The sequence below is a fragment of the Podarcis liolepis genome (assembly GCF_965112155.1).
Source record: "Podarcis liolepis genome assembly, chromosome: 8".
NCBI classification, from domain to species: Eukaryota; Metazoa; Chordata; class Lepidosauria; order Squamata; family Lacertidae; genus Podarcis; species Podarcis liolepis.
In genome coordinates, this window is record NC_139560.1 from 76285743 (window position 1) to 76307095 (window position 21353).

General features: G+C 44.5%; 1 long non-coding RNA gene across 1 annotated transcript; it reads left to right on the forward strand.

The window, feature by feature from the left end:
- The first annotated feature begins 5368 nt into the window (after window positions 1-5368).
- LOC310713691 lies at window positions 5369-19303 on the forward strand. Its single transcript, XR_014529411.1, has 2 exons — window positions 5369-5455; window positions 18998-19303. It is a non-coding gene; the product is annotated as an uncharacterized lncRNA (long non-coding RNA).
- Window positions 19304-21353: the final 2050 nt, after the last annotated feature.

Genomic DNA, 21353 nt, shown 5'->3' on the forward strand with positions numbered 1-21353 from the left:
GAGGTTTCTAGCAACTAGGATTCAGAAGCACATAGCCATTATGGCCAGAAGCCATTGAACCCTCCATAAATTTGTCTAATCCTCTTTTAATGCAATCCAAGGTAGTAGCCATCACTGCCTCCTTTGGAAGCAAATGCTGTAATTTAACGATGCACTGTGTGAACATCTTCCAGTGTGGTGTAGTGGTTAAGAGTGGTAGTCTCGTAGTCTGGGGAACTGGGTTCGCGTCTCCGCTCCTCCACATGCAGCTGCTGGGTGACCTTGGGCTAGTCACACTTCTTTGAAGTCTCTCAGCCCCACTCACCTCACAGAGTGTTTGTTGCGGGGGAGGAAGGGAAAGGAGAATGTTAGCCGCTTTGAGACTCCTTTGGGTAGTGATAAAGCGGGATATCAAATCCAAACTCTTCTTCTTCTTCTTCTGTCTGTCCTGAAGCTTCCAGCATTCAGCTCATGGAATGTTCATGAGTTCTAGAGTTAGGAGAAAGATTCTTTTATAAAAAGTCTGTTATCTTGATTTCTTATTCTTCAGGTAAGTTTTGCCATTTCTGCATATTCCAAGAGTTTTTGTATCCATTCTTCCTTGCTGGGACAACTTCTTCTTCTTCTTCTTCTTCTTCTTCTTCTCCCCCCCTCCCCCCATTTTTGGGCAAGTAACATTCTTGCCGCTGTAGCCACATACATGAATAAATTTCTATACAATTTTGGTAGTTCTATTCCCATAATTCCCAAGAGAAAGATCTCTGGGTTTGTTTTTTTTTACAAATGTTATTTTAAACATCTTTTTTTCATTTCATTGTATATCATTTCCCAGTAAGCTTTAACCTTACTACAAGACCACCACATATGATAAAAAGAACCTTCTTTCTCTTTACATTTCCAACACCTATTTGATTTAGTTTTATACATTTTTGCCAGTTTACTTGGTGTTAGATACCATCGATATGAAGGGAGGAAAAAGAAACATTTTTTAAAAAATTTGCTCATTTATTTACAATATATTTGTTGAGTCTGACAAGCGCCGCCATTGTGAATGACAAGCACAGCTCATTGGTAAATGAGCGCACAAAGTCGAAAGTCCTTTAGTGAAACAGTAGGTATATATTTCGGTAATACCTAGGTATATATTTATTTTGTTTTTCTAGCTTGATCAAAAAAAAAAAATATTTCATAACAGTTAGATAGTTAAGAGCTTAGGTGGCTTCAGTGGCAGGCGCCCGGCACCCCCCCCCCCAGAATTTGGTGCCTGGGTGCCCCACACCCCTTGCACCCCCAGGTAAAGATGGCCCTGGTCTCAGCTTCAGTGTTTAAGATGCTTAATGGTTTAGCATATGTACAGAATTACAGTTTCTGTAGCTTCCAGGGAGGCTGAATTACTATTAAGCCAATCTGAAACTGCTGCTATGCATCTATGCAAGGTTTTCTCTGTCTTGCCTGTCCCTGTTTGAAGTCCCTCGCTCCATGTTAAAAGAGAACTAGTATCTGGATGAGCAGTTTGGGCTTGGATACCTTCACTGTGCTCATGCAAAAGGCAGTCTTTTCAAAGAGGAACTGTTGTTCACTGGTAATTATTTAACTCTCAACCATCGGGGCTTTCAATACACACCTCCTGCAAATGAGGAAATCTCTCCAGAACCTCAATCAACCCGAATTCTGCCTTTTTATACTATTTGTTAAGGAAAGCCTAAGGCACAAACCAAAAAGCAATAATATTGATCCATGCATGTTGTTCCTTCTCAGAGCCAAGGTTAGAACGGGAACAAACAGAGATTCTACAAAGTCTCTTTTGTGAACAAGGAAATGAGACTTGATTCCATTATTTCCCCTTTAAAGCCATGGCATCACAAAACTGAAACTGGACTCATCTTCTTAACCTGGGTACATGCCTTTATCCTGATCCTTTTTTCTCTTTTTTTATGGAGATGATATTTCCCTCTCCTAAACACTGGGATTCAATGCCTGGCAATTTCCTTCATTGCTAGCTGTTTTGAGCCCTGCTTTGGTACATAATCTACATTGGTCTGGACTGCTTAGGCCTTTGTGGAGCTTGGGATAGTTGCTAGATGCTTGGTATTCTTTTACAGCAGTTTTTGGAAAGGTTACTTCTTAGGAAGGTTGCTGCTTAAAAATAAAATAAAAATCAGTAACACCTTGTGAAATAGCCACCTCCAAAATCAATTTTTATATAACTTGCCTACTGATATGATCAAGGATTCTCTCAAAAGGTAAATTATAACATGAGGAGCTTATCCTTGAGTGGGGAAGATGCTTGCTGCAATTGGGCAGAACATGTTGGCTGCTAGGTGCATATTGTGGGATGGGAGCAGGAAGAGGGTACGATGAAAGGAGCATAGATGACCACTAGTTCTAAGAACAGGACCAGATGTAATGTTTATAGCCCACCTTTCCTCCACGGAGCTGAAGGTGATTTAAATGTTAGGCTAGGCTATGAGACTGTCATGGAATTCTACTCAATAGTTATCCAGAGCAGAACTCCAATGTATAGTTAGCAGAGTAAAAATTTAAACATGTTGCGGGATTCCCCCAAAATAGACCAGAGGCAATTACCGTATTTTTCACTCTATAAGACACACCAGACCACAAGACGCACCTAGTTTTTGGAGGAGGAAAACAAGAAAAAAAAATATTCTGAATCTCAGAAGCAGAACAGCAAGAGGGATCGCTGCACAGTGAAAGCAGCAATCCCTCTTGCTGTTCTGGCTTCTGGGATAGCTGCGCAGCCTGCATTCACTCCATAAGAGGCACACACATTTCCCCTTACCTTTTAGGAGGGAAAAAGTGAGTCTTATAGAGCAAAAAATACGGTAATATTTCATCCAGCAGAGCTTTACTGCTACTGAAGGCAAATGAGCATAATGGTCACAAATCCAATCCATTCAGGACTGGCCCTGTCCATAAGAAATCCAGTTGCAGCAAAATTAACTTAAATGTACAATAACTTACAGTAAGTCTAAAACCTTAACACTAAGCATCCTATGTACAGAACACCACACCAGAAGGAAAAGAGACAGAGAGAGAAAGTGAAACCCAGGTTTCTTCTGGCCTCCTATTATCATGACCTTGAAGAAGAAGATAAGAGAACCAGTTTAAACCAACTGTGCTCAGCCTCTCTGAAGGAATAACCCAAACATCATGAACCTTCTGCTTGTTTCTTTCACACAGAGAAGGTTCCAGAAACCTCTTGAATTAATTGGAATAGGAAAGATCTCTATGCACCAGATCAATACTTTCTGCACTAAGAAATGCAAACTGACAGTGGCTGTCCGGTGGTCTCCTAGTAAACTTCAAGTGGAGATTTGAACCCTGGCCTCCCATGTTATAGTCCAACACTCTAACCACTACTGCCTAGAAGACAGGAATCAGCTTCAGGCATTCCTGTTTTTTTGCAACCAACATAAACAGAGGTGGGATGTCAGAGCGAGAGAGAAAAGAATAAGGATGGGCAAGCGAGCATGAAGGCTCAAGGATCTCCGAGGCTCAAGAGATTTGGTTTTGAAAGGAGGAAGCTGCATGTAACACAGGTAAGAATAATTACAGAATTATGAAAAATTCTGCCGCAGTGGACAGCGAGTTGAATAACACCGCTTTTGTCAGAAGCTGAACTGCAGTGGAATTGAAACAGCCCTGCATGTGACTAACAGAGGTCAGGACAGAAATGGATGTCTTTTCACATCCTTAGCACTATGTACTACAGGATGCTGCCCCTTCATCAGCTTTGAAGTCGGATTTAACTGGCCAGCTTTTGCCCTTACCCTCAAGCAGCAAAATATATTGGTTTGGCCTTGACTCGGTTCCAAGGGTCTCTTAAAGTCTAGCTGCTTGTGATTCCCAACACATGGCAGTCCAGGGTTCCCAAAAGACAGTTTAAAAAGAGATTGGCAGAGTATGCTAGGCATGTCACATGCAGTTCACACAGTGTCCTTCTAACTACTTGAGTATACAGCACTGCTTGCTCGTCCACAGCCACACCTATTTATAAGCTTGAGCAGTGCTAATTTTTCCAGAAAATTAGGTGCTGGGACTCACCATGAAGTTGTTACAGCAAGTGTCCAAGTGTGCCTATTTTCCAGGAACACCCCTAACTTAAAGAAGTTGTCCCAGTTTCTGATTTGATCCCGGAATGTCCCACTTTTCCTTAGGATGTCCCTATTTTCATTGGAGAAATGTTGGAGGGTATGTTACAGTAAGTGCCACACCTTTTAACAACAACAAAAAGAGGTGCTGGGACTGTGCAGCCTTGAGTACCCCCTGAGAAAAAAACACTGGGTTTGGGGTACCAGAAAACCTGTTCTGTTACCAGCCTAAAATCAGTGCTAATAAGGTGAAATTCAGCAAGTACCATTGTCAGAATGCTAATTAGCAAAATACCCCCTCACCCCAGTGTAGCTGGCATTCCTCAGTTCAACAGAAGAGAAAAAATCCAAGTTTCCCTTTTAGAATTCTTTAAGCAGAAAGACTTATTTTGATTGTAACTAAACTACCCATAAATCTATGCACACATGTATTGATCTTGGCTGCCTCTTAAAAATGACTCTGTCCCAGTAAGTTGGCATATTTCATAAACAAAAAAAGAGCAAATTATCGATCTATCACACACTCTAAAAGTCCTGTGAAAAATCTAGGTTGCTTTTAAGTTCATTCCGTACCTAAGGGAATGAGAAACTCTGAAATGAAAAATAGATATTTTTTAAAGGGGCAGAAATAACACAAGATATATAGCTGCCCCTGCCAATATTTAATCTTTCATTGTAACTCCAATTCAGTATATTGTATCTCTTGTTATATCTACTGATATGCTACTGATAGACTACTTAAAACATTAGTATAACTACTTCTGACATGGAACAGTAATTAATTTAGTTATATGCCAGAAGATAATTAGTTCATTGTGGAAAAATACTTCTATAGCTTGCAAATTGAAACTGCTGTCTGGCACAGTTGGTTTGCTGTGAGTTCAAGCTTAAAGCCACGAAGTTCTGAGGGTGGTTGCACATATACCAGAAAGAAGCTAAAGCATGGCAAAGATTGCTACTTTTCCAAATGTGCACGGACTCTCCATATTTGGAGAGGATAGTTGGCTGCTGTTGGCAAAGCTGGCTGTTGTTTTGTGTTAAAGAAGAATCTGGCTTTCAGGTGGCACCAAGCTCCTCTTCAGGGTTTGGTCATGAGAGCAAAATAAAAATAAACATGGAATTTCTGGACAGCCAGAAGGTTGGTTAGCTCACTAGGGAAGTCTAATATCCACTGCAGCTGGCACAGCGATAGCTGGCTTGAATGCAAACATGGCATTGTGATGTCATGTGTGATGTCACAAACAGATAAGCTCAAAGTCTTGGCAACAAGGAAGTCAGTTAACAGTCAGACTGAGTCTGGACACAGGCTGGATGTTCAGAACAGGGGAGGATCTACACTCATGGTTTTTAACGTCAAGGAAGATGTAAGGAATGGTTTTCATATTTGGATGAATTACGTCCTACGTTCAATGTTCATAATGCGTTATTAAAATGTGACACCAGAGAGCGCTGCAGAGCAACCAGGAACCAGCATTAGGGAAACAGCATTTTGACGGGGGGGGGGGGAACAAAGGTAAGAAAAACTTTAATTTACAAGTATGCTCTGCGACGTTTTAGAACGGCATATCTAATATCGTTCTAATAACAACAAACAGGGTCAGTGTAGACCCAGCCTAGGTGATGATAAACAAGTTTACTTGCAGGTAGGGTTGCTAACACATGAGCAGCCAACATTTAAGTCCTTTCTGGACATGTTGCCATGAAAAGAATTAACAGTTTATGTAACGGTTTCAGCTAATTGGCAGAAGCATTTGCCTGATTATGAATTTAATATCCCTCCCTTAATGGACTTCATCTACTTTTTGTATAGCATCCTGTTGGAGAGCCTTCTAAACCTTGACTCCAGAAATCTTCATTTGGCCTGTAATTGAAGTTTGGATTTGCTTACCTCAATTCATATTGATGAATGAAGGATTCTTTTCAGTTATTCATAGCAGTATGTGATATCTAGTAAATGCAGTCAAATGCTCTTCCACTGAGTTATACCCCAAATGCAAAATGCCTTCCTCTTCTGTCTAAACCAAGTACCTTTAGTGAGTTCATAAGATGTCCAACACCACCTTGTGCTTTTATATGGTTGATTTAACTATTTTTTCCTTGATGTGTGCCTGGCCCAGCCTGAATTATTGCTGTTTCTAACAGAAAACCTGCAAACATAAAAATATTAATTCTGATTAGTACTCTTTGTCATCTTTTTCCCTTTTGCATGTTTAAAGTTTGTCTAATTTGTATTTTACTTTTACAGAAAGTGAATTTAACAAAGAACTAGTTCAGCCATTTGTTGTGGGAGGGTGTGGAGTGAACTGGCCTGTAAACAGGTTGGGTGGTGCTGAAGTTCAACAAAAGCTTAGTTTGTGGGCATGTCATTTTCCCTCCATTGTACCAGGTAGCAGAGTGGTTTGTTTAATCTAAAAAAGAGGATGTTCCTTCCCATGTTTGCTATGGTGTGGATCTCATCCAGGGCCGATTTAAGTTTGATGCATAGCTGTCGAGTGTCCCTTATTTGGTGGGACAGTCCCTTATCCCAGTGCCATGTCCCACTGCTGTCCCTTATTGATGAGGCTTCATTTGACTGCTGGCTGGGCTTTCTGCCTTTGGCTCAGAGGGGCTCAGAAGTTGAACATACCTGTGCCCGGAAAATCCCTTATTTTGGCTGCTGATCCCTTATTTTCGAGGCTGCTGGTCCCTTATTGTTAGGGATTGATTAGCTGCTTGTGCGTAAAACGTGCTCCCTCAGAGTTTGTGCGACCCCACAAACCTCCGTGTGTGACGGAGCTCCTCAGACATGTCTGCTCTAGTCACTAGTAGGGTCCGACAGTGGCTGTCTGCGGAAGCGTTTCCAGCAAAGGAGCTCCTTAACGGAAACGCGTCTCCTGGACTCACGGCGTGACAGTTTCCGGCGAGGTGTGGGTCTCCCTATGGGAGACTCAGATACCTCCCCACTGTTCTCGCTGGAAGCGTCCCTGAGCCCTCCCTCCTGCTCGCATTCCCTCAGAGATCCACTCCTCCCCCTGCTGGTCCCTGCTTCAGCTGTTGAGTCTCTTTCTTCCTCCCTGAGCCCCTCCACCACCTGATGCTCCGATGGCAGTTCCCTGACATCCACCTCCCCTCCAGGGCCCCCCTCACCCCCTCCCATTTCCTCTCCCCTGGGAGGTGAAGGGCTAAAACCCCGAAAAGAATCTTCCTCATCTTCCGACGTCTCGAACAATTCCCTCCATCGATCGTCGTCCTGGCTCGCTGAATCCTCTTCCTCTTCAGAATCTGGGAACCCCTCCAACTCCTCTTCCTCGTCGGTGGTGGCAAAGTATTCCCTTCGGAACCTCGCTACAGGCTGAGGTTTACGTGGGAACCTCTGATGAAAAGTCTATATTAAAACTTCGTCATTGACATCCTCTGCCCTAACCCAGGTGTTTTCCGACTCCGGTTCCCCTTCCCACATTACCAAATACTCTACTTGATCTCCCTTCCACCTGGAATCGAGGATCTCCGCTACATGGTAGCTGTGTTCCTTCTCCTCCATTGCTGGTCCCCTAGTGACCCTCCCTTCACTGTCTCCTCTATACGGTGACAGCAACGACCTGTGAAAAACTGGGTGCAGCTTCATGTGGTTCGGTAACCGGAGCCTGAAAGCCACTGGATTGACCTGCTGCATGACTTCAAACGGACCCAGCCTTTTGGGTCTTAATTTCTTACAACCTCCTTTGAACGGCAACCCTTGGGTTGACAGCCACACCTGGTCCCCCACCCTGATGCTTTCACCTTCCCTTCTGTTTTTGTCTGCCTGCCTCTTATATTCCTCCTTAGCCCTGTTTAAGTTGAGTTGGAGCTGGCGATGGATCGCTTCCATTTCTTCAACGAACTGTTCAGCAGCTGGAACGCTCCAGTTCTCCCCCTCCCCCCCTGGGAAGGCTCTGGGATGGCACCCGTGATTAGCCAAAAAGGGGCTCATCCCCGTGGACACGTTCTCTGCATTGTTGTAGGCAAATTCTGCCAACGCCAGCTTCTCCACCCAATCATTCTCTCTGTCATTAACATAACACCGCAAATATTGTTGGAGAACCCCATTTGCTCTTTCCGCCTGCCCGTTGGTTTCTGGATGACGGGCCGTTGAAAAATTAACCTCTACATGCAGTAAGCTCATGAGCTTCCTCCAGAACCTGGAAGTAAATTGTTTCCCTCGGTCTGAAACCACCCTCAAGGGGGCGCCATGCAACCGAAACACATTCTCTACAAACAATTTGGCTGTTTCTTCTGCTGTGACCGCATGTGAGCAGGCTATAAAGTGGGCCATTTTAGTTAACAGGTCTACTACAACCATGATGGCTGTTTTCCCTCTAGACCTTGGCAGATCAGTCATGAAATCTATTGCCACTGCTTCCCACGGTCTTTCAGGTGTGGGCAGTGGTTCTAATAAACCAGCCGGCGCCCGCCTCTCCCCCTTGGCTCTTTGGCATTGTTCACACCCTCTCACATACTCCCGCACATCTTCCCTGACCTTGGGCCACCAAAATTCCCTGGTAACCAGCCACATGGTCTTGTGTTGCCCAAAATGCCCTGCTGTGGGGCTATCGTGCAGCTGCTTGAGTACCTTCTCCCTCAATTCCCCTTCAGGTATGTATAACGCTCCCTTATAATACAATGCCCCGTTTCTCTCCTCAAAACCACCGGATTTGTCTTCCTCCCTCCTGAGACCCCTGAGTTTGTCCTGGGCGTATGCATCATGCACCGTACCCTCTACCAATTCCCTTTGCCCCACCAAAGTCGCCCCACACACCCAGCGGTCCTCTGGAATGATATGGGTTTCTTCGGGTGCTCCCTCCCCCTCCAAATATTCAGGTTTGCGTGAGAGAGCGTCCGCCCTAACATTCTCTGGGCCTGGCACGTAACAAATCTCAAAGTTAAATTTGGAGAACTCCTGGGCCCATCTCAACTGCCTTTGGTTGAGCACTCGCGCAGTTCTCCAGTACTCTAGATTTTTATGGTCCTTGCACACTTGCACCTTATGTTGTGCACCAACTAGCAGATGCCTCCATCTCTGGAACGCCTCATGAATAGCAAGAAGTTCTCGGTCGTACACCGTGTAGTTCCTCTCGGATTTGTTCAGCTTTCGCGAAAAGAAGGCACACGGTCGCCACTCTGACTCCTCCTTCCCCGGCTGCAGAAGAAGCACCGCCCCTATGGCTCTGTCAGATGCGTCTGTTTCAACCCTTAGCTTCTTTCGTAAATCCACATGCAGAAGTTGTTCTTCAGAGGCGAAGGCCCTTTTCAGCTCCTCAAACGCTCGCTCCGCCTCCGCCGTCCATACAAACTTCCTTTTACTGCTGAGACAGTCAGTGATGGGCGCCGTCAGATGGGCGAAGTTGCGGATGAACTTACGATAAAAGTTTCCAAACCCTAGGAACCTCTGCACATCCTTCTTGGTTTTGGGTGTTTTCCATTCCAGCACTGCCTGTACCTTGCCGGGATCCATGGCCAATCCCTTGTCTGACAGGCGGTACCCCAGGAATTCCACCTCCTTGGTATGGAACCAACACTTCTCCAGTTTCACCCACAGCCTGTTGGCTTGCAGTCTGCTCAACACTTCTCTGACGTCTCTCACATGTTGCTCCTCATTCTCCGAATACACCAACACATCATCTAGGAAAGCAACGCAATTCTTGTAGAGCAAAGGGCCCAGTACGTGGTTCATAAAAGATTGAAAACACGCTGAGCCTGCTTGTAATCCAAATGGCATAACGAGGTATTCAAATGCCCCCAAAGGGGTAAACATGGTGGTTTTCCATTCATCCCCTTTCCTTATGCGTATCAGGTTGTACGCCCCCCTTAGATCCAGCTTTGTAAAAATCTTTCCCTTCCTCACCCTGGTCAAAATATCATCAATCCTGGGCATAGGGAAAGCCACTGGTTCAGTCACTGCATTTAACCTCCTAAAATCACATACAAGTCTCGGCTTGTCCGCGTTTTTTTTGTCCACAAAAAACACTGGGCTACCCCCTGCTGCTTTGGACTCTCTGATGAAGCCTCTCTTCAGGTTCTTGTCAATAAACCCTCACAACTCCTGCATTTCTCTGTCTGACATGGCATACAACTTGCCCACGGGAAGCTGTGCTCCAGGGAGTAAATTGATCTGGCAATCAAAGGGCCTATGAGGTGGTAGTTGGTCAGCTTCCTTCTCGCTGAACACGTCGCTGAGATCTGCATACTGTGGTGGTACCTTCACCTTCTCCATTACTTCAGTCCCTGCTAGGGTGGCTTGGGCCCCTGCTGAACCCTTTTCCCCTTTGCAGTGTTCTAAGCAATGTGCTGAACCAAAGGACACCACTCTTTGATGCCAGCCAACCAGCGGATCATGTAGAGCTAGCCAGCTCATTCCCAAAATAATGGGAGCGCCTCCCAGGGTGGCCACATTAAACGCTATCAGTTCTGTGTGCCTTGCCACCCTCATTATCATTGGGACAGTCTGCAAGCTGACTCCTCCTCCCAACAACTCCCTGCCATCAATCGTGGTCACCTGCAGGGGGTTGCTTAAAGGGATAGTCTGTATCTGGTGTTCAGCAGCAAACTCCTTGCTCATAAAATTGCAGGAGCTGCCTGAGTCCAATAGCGCCTTTATTTTTAGGGGGTGCCCATTTTGCAGCTCTAGCGACACTTCAATCACTAGAGCAGGTTGAGGAGCTTCTGGCACGGGCACTTTCACTGCTCTTTGGCCTGGCTGCAGTGCCCCGATTGTGGCAACCAGGCGTTGGCTTTTACCTGCTCCGTTCCCCCCTGTTCTCCCCCCTCAACAGCTCCCACCATCCCTTGCCATTCCTTCCTCTGGGGGCAGACTCTGGCAAAGTGGCCTGGCTGTTGGCAGAGATAGCATTTCCGGGCGCCCTTTCCCTCCTTCTTAGCCCCCTCGCTGGTTTTTGAAAATGCGCGCGCGTGCGCGGTTCCGATTTCCATCGGCTCTGCCGGCGGGAAAGCTGGCTCAGGAATGTCTGGAATGCGGAACTCCTTCCAACGTTCCCCTCTCCCTTCCCGCCTCTCCAAGGCTCTTGCCTCCTGCCGCGCTCCTATGGTCAGCGCAGATTTGGTCAGCTGATCCATAGACCCCGCCCTGGGGCTCCGTGACAGCTCGTCTTTCACCGCCGAAGAAAGACCTTCTTCAAATAGCATCTGAATGGGTGGCGCCGATAAATCCCAACCCAGTCTGTGAATCAGCATGGTAAACTCAGTCCAGTACTCACGGACAGATCGACTTCCCTGCTTGCAAGCCATTAGCTGTCTGCGCACCACCCCTTCCTCAATATCGCTGGAAAACATGATATCCATTGCACGAAAGAACTTCATCGTGTCCTTTAGTACGTCATTGTGCGTTGCCATTAGGGGTCGAACCCAGTCTCTCGCCCCTTTCTCAAGATGCCCAATTACGAAAGCAACTCGCGATTCCTCATCAGGGAACTCATCGAACTGCACATTAATGGCATATTGCATCTCTGTCCTAAAGGCATGGTAATCCTTGGGGTCCCCCCCAAATTTCTGCACCAATCCTGGTACCTTTCTGGGGAACTGAGTGGCTCTCCCCTTCTTGTCTGCATCCTGAGCCCTTCTCTCCTCCAGCCTCGCCGTCTGCAGCGCCAGTTGGACCTCCAACGCTCGGTATCTATCTTCCAAGCTTGGACCAGCTCCAGCCCCCGCTCCTCCGGTTCCGGTTGGTTCGCTCATGATGCTTTCTCTTGCACAGGCAGCGTACAGAGACTGTCGGACTGCTGTTAGGGATTGATTAGCTGCTTGTGCGTAAAACGTGCTCCCTCAGAGTTTGTGCGACCCCACAAACCTCCGTGTGTGACGGAGCTCCTCAGACATGTCTGCTCTAGTCACTAGTAGGGTCCGACAGTGGCTGTCTGCGGAAGCGTTTCCAGCAAAGGAGCTCCTTAACGGAAACGCGTCTCCTGGACTCACGGCGTGACAGTTTCCGGCGAGGTGTGGGTCTCCCTATGGGAGACTCAGATACCTCCCCACTGTTCTCGCTGGAAGCGTCCCTGAGCCCTCCCTCCTGCTCGCATTCCCTCAGAGATCCACTCCTCCCCCTGCTGGTCCCTGCTTCAGCTGTTGAGTCTCTTTCTTCCTCCCTGAGCCCCTCCACCACCTGATGCTCCGATGGCAGTTCCCTGACACTTATATTCAAATCTGTAAGTTGACAGCTATGGTTTGATGAGGCCCTAAGCTACTGAAGGTAATGGGGCCCTTTATATGTCCAGCAGTCCTTTGTCAACAACAAATTGTCACTGTTTTTTTGTGTTGAATATATGCTATATGGTAATTTATGGACCTAATAGGTATCTAAAGCCATTTGCACATAACAAAATATGTATTTTATCAAAGTAATTGTTGAATTGAAATACAATTAAGAAGCAGTATATTAATAGTGAAATACAATTAAGAAGAAGTATATTTTTGGAAGCCCCCAAGAGAGTGGAGCCCTAAGCTATAGCTTGTTTAGCGTATACGTAAATCCGGCACTGATCATCTCCCGAAAGCTTTTCTTCCAGAACCATTTAGTACAGCGACTGTTGTAGCTGTGGAACATCACATGGTTTCAGAAAATAGTCCATCCCATAATTTGGTCTAGGTAGGGGTGGTCTATGACTTGTAACAACAAGGTTGTTGACTGACTTCTGAACCCTATGTACCATGACATGGTATTGAAGCGACACAAGAAGCAATGGTGGACTATGCCTGTTGATGATTTACTGCATTGTATGATATTATACAAGGGACGCGGGTGGCGCTGTGGGTTAAACCAGAGAGCCTAGGACTTGCTGATTAGAAGGTCGGCAGTTTGAATCCCCATGACGGGGTGAGCTTCCGTTGCTCGGTCACTGCTCCTGCTAACCTAGCAGTTCGAATGCACGCCAAAGTGTGTACCGCTCCAGCGGGAAGGTAAACGGCGCTTCAGTGCGCTGCTCTGGTTCACCAGAAGCGGCTTAATCATGCTGGCAACATGACCTGTACGCCCGCTCCCTCAGCCAGTAAAGCAAGATGAGCACCACAACCCCAGAGTCAGTCACAACTGGACCTAATGGTCAGGGGTCCCTTTACCTTTATGAGATTATACATTTCAGAACCAACTTAAAAAAGAATTTAAAAAAAAAAAACAAGGCTCAGTTTCACACATTTTACAAAAATCTGCCTTGGCTGTGGTGAATGCCAGACACAAGGTCTGAACCAGTCAGAATTGTTTTGTTTTGTTAATGCTTGTCTGTCAAAAAGATAATACAAAGTGGATATAATTTAAATAAAAGTGGAGTCTTTGAGAGTCTTGGCCAAGACGGCCAATAACTACCTTCATTAATTTTTCCTTGGGTTAGGTATTCAACTTTTTTCTTTTGCCCACAACCCCATACCAAGTCGCAAATTCAGCCAAAAGGTTTTCAGATTTGTAAAGTTCCAGAATGGATTTGGATGGGCATGAAAATATTATTTTTCTTCTGTGTGGGACTGAGATGGATATGGGTCCAGCAAACTGCAAGCAAGTTGGCTTTCATCACTGAAAGAAGTCCTCAGTGAGGAAATAAGCAAGTCCAGCTAGGCTGTAGATGGTTTGATGGTAGAACTCTTCTGTGGATTGGCTGGGATGATTGGCATGACTCTTCTGTTGTACAGCTTGTCTAGGTGCATTAAGTTCTACATCCACTTCATCTGCTACTTCCTTGCACTTCTCTGCTATTGTGCTGAAGGTCTCTTGACAAGCTTCCCTGTGTTGTATTACACCCAGCAAGTACTGCATATGTGCTTTCATTTCCATTACATCTAACTTTTCACAGCTTGGGTGACTGGCTATGGCTCTGAAGAATATTTGCTTATAATCACAAGGCAATCAATCAATACAAGTTGATCTCCATGAACACACAACTGGTATGAAAGTTTTCTTCAGTTGTGAGACAATGCTTGTGTGATTTGCTGCAAACACACAGACGCTCTTGTATTTCTAAGTCCACTGTTTTTCACACAGCATTGGTCTGTTGGTATTAAATGTCATTTTTGGATAAATGAATGTATTTTCTTATGATGACCTTAATTGTGTCAACTGTATTACACATATCACTTGCGCTGTTCAGATAATTAACAGAGAGATTAAGTTTATGGGATGAGCAGTAGGGGGCAAACATTGCCCGAGGATAGAATGCTTAGATTTGTGCTTGAACCTTCTTTTCCTGTCCTGCTTCTAAACTCATTGTATTGTTGTCCAAGTAACTTATTGAGATCTGGTCAAAAATTAGAACAAACAGGTATGATTGTTTTGGATATGACTATTGCAGTTTGGTCTGAGACTGAAATCAACCCAAGAATTCCCCATGTACATATGCATTCTCATTTTATTTCACAAATCTTTCACCTAGAGATAGTTGTTCTATACCAGGAATAGCTGCTGTTTCATCTGCTAAAACTGAGAATTTCATGAGACATTAGCCTCCATAACTATTTATTCACTCGAACGTTTCCCACACAATTTCATTAACACAGTCTATGTTGGGGCAGATGTGTACTTAACACTATCACCCCCAGTTTCAATAATAATAAATTATTAATAATAATAATAATAATAATAATAATAATAATAATAATAATAATAATAATAATAGCATCCCCTGCCTCAGCATGAAACTGTAAAAGGTCTATCGTGCTAACTGTGGTATTGGTCTTAGGATGGACCAAGACCATGCACATTGCTTGATATTACAGTGTAGAATCATAGAATCATAGAGTTGGAAGAGACCACAAGGGCCATCGAGTCCAACCCCCTGCCAAGCAGGAAACGCCATCAGAGCACTCCTGACATATGGTTGTCAAGCCTCTGCTTAAAGACCTCCAAAGTAGGAGACTCCACCACACTCCTTGGCAGCAAATTCCACTGTCGAACAGCTCTTACTGTCAGGAAGTTCTTCCTAATGTTTAGGTGGAATCTTCTTTCTTGTAGTTTGGATCCATTGCTCCGTGTCCGCTTCTCTGGAGCAGCAGAAAACAACCTTTCTCCCTCCTCTATGTGACATCCTTTTATATATTTGAACATGGCTATCATATCACCCCTTTTGTTTAGTTGCCTGTATAGCTTGGAAGCAAAGATTGTTTAAATTATTCCTCTGAACATGACACTGTTTCCCTCCACCTCCCAAATAAATAAACAGACTCAAACCCACAGGAGATGAATTGGTGACCTAAGGGAATAACAGCTGAGGAATATCTAGCCAGGGCATCACCATCCAACTCCGGCCAAAGGAGCGAATTCCAGGGGACTCGCCAAGAAAGCCTCATTGCACCTATAGGCCTGATCATGTCAGACGGTACTCTTTAGACTCTACAAAAGCTTCTGACTCTGTTTTCTTTTTTCCCCCAAAGATATTTATTAAAGTTTTTAAAATATAACAATGAAAATGAAAAATAAAAAAACAAAATACAAAATACAACATAAAAACAATTAAAAAACAAATAATTTTCCATAACATATCTTCCTTACGCTTATTTCCCCAGACCTCCTCATACCTCCCTTCTTTGTATTCTACTTCAGTTTGTTAATTCAGCAAATCCTTACTATTAAGCTTTTACCCATTTGTAAACCTTTTTTTTCATATCTCCTAGCATTACAGCTGGAAACCCCTTAGTTTCTTTCCAACATCCTTCTAACATTCATCAATTTTACAATATTTCTGTAAATAGTCTTTAAATTTCTTCCAGTCTGGACTAAATATAAGGACTTACTCGAAAGTAAGACCCCGAGGTGGTTATCACCGATGGAGGCTAAGGCCATAAAACTACGTAACATGGAGAGTGGCTGGGTAAAATACTGCGAGATAATAGAAAGAGTTGGTGATACCTGGAGGTTGCAGAGTTTCGAAAAATTGAAAGGAAAGGTGCGAGATTGGTTTCACTATGCCCAAATTTCAGAGATCTTTAAAAATTGGTTTCCAGATGGAAAAATCAAAATTAGAGACAGAACTACTTGAACCTAAGACGAAAGTGCTTTCAAGAATGTATAACTTGTTGCTTAAATGGAATACTCAAGATGAGACAGTTATATCAGCTATGATAAAATGGGCACAAGACATTGGGTACAACATTATGTCTGAAGACTGGGAAAGGTTATGGACCACCGGTATGAAATTCACGGCATGTAGTGCCTTAAAAGAAAACATTATGAAAATGGTATACAGGTGGTACATGACCCCAGTCAAACTTGCAAAGATATATCATCTGTCTGACAATAAATGTTGGAAATGTAAGGAGGCTGAAGGAACTTTCTTTCACCTCTGGTGGACATGCCCGAGGGTGAAGGCTTTCTGGGAAATGATTTACAATGAGTTGAAAAAGGTGTTTAAGTACACCTTTCATAAGAAACCAGAGGCCTTCCTCCTGGGCATTGTAGGCCAGAGAGTGTCAAAAAAAGATAGAACTTTCTTCTTATATGCAACTACAGCAGCAAGAATCCTTATAGCCAAATATTGGAAGGCACAGGAGTTACCCACGCTGGAAGAATGGCATTCGCAGCTGATGGACTACATGGAATTAGCCGAAATGACCGGCAGAATCCGAGATCTGGGAGAAGAGGCAGTGGAAGAGGATTGGAAAAAATTTAAGGACTATCTACAAAAACACTATAAGTTATATGAATGTTGAGAATTTGCTAAGTTTTCGGGAAAAACATGCTTCGGTATTGAGATTTGTAAATGATGGAAATTAAGTTATGACTTTGAAAAGTATAAATTACAGATTATATAACTAAATGAAAGTACAAAAACACATAAAATAAGGTATTAATTTGCTGTTTATTTTCATTGTAAAGAAAGCAGGGGATGGAGGACGTGGGGAAGTCCAGTTGATTATGAAAATAGATTTGAAAAAGTGAATTTTCTTTTATAATCTCTTCTTTTTTCCTGTAAAATCGCTTTTGTTGTATTATTGACGATGCATTCTAACCTTGGAAAAAAGCAATAAAAAAATTATTATAAAAAAATAAATAAATTTCTTCCAGTCTTCTTCCACCGACTCTTCTCCCTGGTCTTGGATTCTGCCAGTCATTTCTGCCAATTCCATGTAGTCCATCACCTTCATCTGCCATTCTTCCAGAGTGCAAAAGCTTCTGACTCTGAAGCAGTGGTGGAGGAAAACACCACCCATTGTTTGCCATGAGCAGCAGTGGCAGCACCATGATGGAGGTCGGAGAGCCATGGCAAATCTTTTGCCCACAAAACCCAATTGCAGACCCTGCCATTTTGCCACTGCCTAAGGCTATCTTAAGACACCATTCACTGTGCCTGAGTAAAGATTAAATACGTCTTAATTGATGCATTAGGGAGGGAGTGTGTTTGGGTGTGTGCGCATGTGCGTCCTTTGATCTACTTTTGTGCATTATTAGAGTTTTTGATTTTCAAATAAGAAAGTGGAACTAAAGTAGAGCAAAAAGAGTAACACTTCTGCAGCAACTACTATTCCTGTTTATTCCCAGCCTCTTATTAAAGAGAACATAACCCTACAACAGTCTTATGATTTTTCTTTCTTTCTTTGAAGCACAATTAGTTTTCATTTCCATCCATTGATGCTGTCAGGCAAAGCTGTTGCCGGGTGCATCACGACAGAGGGGAGTTCAATTAATACATCGTTTCTGAAACTTATCTGACAATGAACACTCTCCCCCCGTCTCTCTCTCTCTCACACACACGCATGGAATAAACTGTGTATTCAGTTTGCCTGTGCAGTCATATCTAAGTCTCCCTTGGCTGCTAGCCAAGACCTCTAAAAACCCATTAAGGCTATTAGAGAAATTATTTCCTTTCCATTTTGAGCTGGGTAAATTTCACAGTTATCGCAAGCAAGAGGAAATGAATTGGGAGGATATCTGTCTAGGGATGGCTTACCCTGTAGTAGGAATTAAGCCAAGGAAATGTAAAGCCCCATTTATTTCCCTTTGTGCCATTTGCACAGGAGAGCCGGTGGGTGGCAGTGTAATCCAAGCCTTGTGCACCAAAGGTCTCTAGGGAGGAAATCTCACGCACTTCTGACTGGCAGCTGTGAGCAATGGAAGCTCTTCTCCTTGCAATTATAGACTTTACTGGAAATCAACTTTGCCTTGAAAAAAAGCAGTGTGTAAACCAATATTTTCCATGCACTGCAGCCTGCCGTAGAAGAGAGATTCCAAATGACGACTTCGGGTGCAGCACTGTGACCTGGCAAGTGCTAGAAAACACTTCAGATGAATCCCAGAGCTTTGTCTGAACAATCACACAGAGTGTTGTGTTCAGACTCCATCGTGCAATGCCACTAACCTGTTTGATGTTATTCAACAAAGGGCTAATTTTCTCAGGGCAGATAATACAATTTGGACAGGATCTTCTATTTAGTTTTTGACTGATTTGTAGCTTTGCATCTATGATTAGTCCAAAGGGGAGGTGAGGGGACTAGTAGCCAGCCTGAGAAGTATTGACCAGGCCAAGGCTTGCCTAAACAACACATAGCTGAACATAACTGACCTGCCATGTGGTGGTAGTAACAACAACAACAACAACAACACTAAACAATAAATAAAATAAAAATTTGCACCCCATCCACCTAACTGGGTTGCCCAAGCCGCTCTGGGCAGCTTCCAACATATACAAAAACATAATAAAACAGCATGGTTTAATGTTTTATTATGGTATGTCTTCTTGCCCCTGTTTCTAAAGTTCCACATAGGTAAGAAAAACAGGGTAATTGTTCAGGCTTTGATTGTCAGTGCTATGCATTTGGCATGAGTTGTGAAGCTTGGTTTAAAATGCCTTTTTAGTCAGGTCTGTGGACCTACAGAATAGAGTTACATATACACTTGCTGTGCAGCTGCTGTTACTCAAAACACAACTGTGTGCTAAGCAAAGTTTCTCCCCATTAAATAGAAGTGGCTACGACTATACGAAGATGATGTAAGTTTCCAGCAGACATTTAAAGGTTAAATCAGAAGGCACTTGTTGAATCTCTATTGGCAGAGCATTCCACAGAACTGGGCTCACTTTCTTGCTGCTGTCAGATGAGCCTTGACAACTTGGGGAATGACCAGCCACACTTCCGCGGATGATCTGAGTGAAGGAGCTGAGATATAATGAGCTTGAAAACATTTCTGTTTACCCAGGCATTTGATGGTAGAAGAATCCTGTTCCTGGCAATCTTGAGAGCCCTAGATAAAATCATGTTTTAAACCGAAACTGTTTTAAGAATGCTTAACTGTTTTAGAATGCTTAAAAAACAATCCGAATGTGTTTGCTTCCCTGAGATGCTTCAGGAGGAAAGGCAGAATAGAAATTTAATAAATAAGATATGTATCCTAAACCAATGAAGTTTGGGGCTTTGGCCCAACACCAGTTCAGGCTTTATAGCAGGAGTAAAGGTAAAGGTAAAGGGTCCAGTCGTGGCCAACTCTGGGGTTGCGGCACTCATCTCGCTTTATTGGCCGAGGGAGCCAGTGTACAGCTTCTGGGTCATGTGGCCAGCATGACTAAGCTGCTTCTGGTGAACCAGAGCAGCACATGGAAACACCATTTACCTTCCCGCTGGAGCGGTACCTATTTATCTACTTGCACTTTGATGTGCTTTCGAGCTGCTAGGTTTGCAGGAGCAGGGACCGAGCAATGGGAGCTCACCCCGTCGCGGGGATTCGAACCGCCAATCTTCTGATCGCCAAGTCCTAGTCTCTGTGGTTTAACCCACAGTGCCACCTGCATCCCTATAGCAGGAGTAGTCAACCTTTTTATACCTACCGCCCACTAATTCATCTTTCTTGATGGTAAAATTTCCTTACCGCCCACCAGTGCTTGATGGAAGGAGGATTCAGCTTGTGCCGTAGAACCCCCTACCGCCCACCTAGAACCCTGAAACGCCCACTAGTGGGCGGTAGGGACCAGGTTGGCAACCCCTGCTTTATAGTCTCACTTCAAGCGTGAGAGGTTTCTGAGTGATGGGACATGAACTCCTATGGACTGCAGTAACAGTTCCCACGCAGCCCTCCAGTCTGGGCTGGTGTTGTGCTGAGTTACCCAGGCAGGCAGAGATGAGCCAGGTCTGGCCCACCCATTTACTCTACCCAGGTCTCAGTATTATGCACCAGGTCAGCTCACTTATCTACAATTAAATCGTGCATAGGCATGGTTTTATTACTGACCAGCTTAGCATTCAGCTGCAGAACCACCAGACTGTTGGCAGCAATGGTAGAGCATTCATTGGTAACAGGGATAGGAGGGAGCTTCGTGGGAGATATTAGGCTCAAGTGGCACTGTAGGTTAAACCACAGAGCCTAGGACTTGCCGATCAGAAGGTCAGCGGTTCGAATCCCTGCAACGGGATGAGCTCCTGTTGCTTGGTCCCTGCTCCTGCCAACCTAGCAGTTCGAAAGCATGAAGTGCAAGTAGATAAATAGGTACCGCTCCGGCGGGAAGGTAAACGCCGTTTCCGTGCGCTGCTCTGGTTCGCCAGAAGCGGCTTAGTCATGCTGGCCACATGACCTGGAAGCTGTACGCTGGCTCCCTTGGCCAATAAAGTGAGATGAGCGCCACAACCCCAGAGTCGTCCGCGACTGGACCTAATAGTCAGGAGTCCCTTTACCTTTACCTATCATCAACCTTCCAACATGCCTCCTTTTAATCACTGAGATTGAACCCCCTCCTCCAATACCCTTTTGCTGAGACATACCCTGTGTATAGAACACTCTTTTAGAAAAACCCAGTGCATGATTTATCATGCCACCAGGCCACGTAGGCATCAATCCACAATAGTCAAGAGCACATACAGTCCACCATAAATATGCCAACCCTCCAGCTGAGGAAACAAAACAGTATATTATACAGGCATCCCATCCCATCTTTCTTCTGGGGCATAAACAGTAGATTTTCTACACCCAGGAGTTTTAAACCCTCTAGGACCCCTCAATTTCTCGTACTGGGTACTCCAAAAGCACAAACCTACGTATGTCTCCCTCTCACCCTTGTGACAACCCCATGGTCTTGCCAGATGGCAGCCCATCACGTTGGACGAGCCTTGAAAATGAAAAGTGATAACAGCTGCACAGTCTTCAGGCACCATTGCTCTCAGCTGCTAGGCTTGTCTGCCTGGTGGCAAGAGGCTTGCTTGGTGGTAATTTGCAATTGGAGGCAGGTGCACGGCTAGCAGGAGGTATGGAGGGCAGATGTTCAGAGGTGTTTTCAGTTCTCCTGCTTCCCATTCACCAGGCCGCCGCAAGCAGCAACCTCTTGGTGTCCTGGA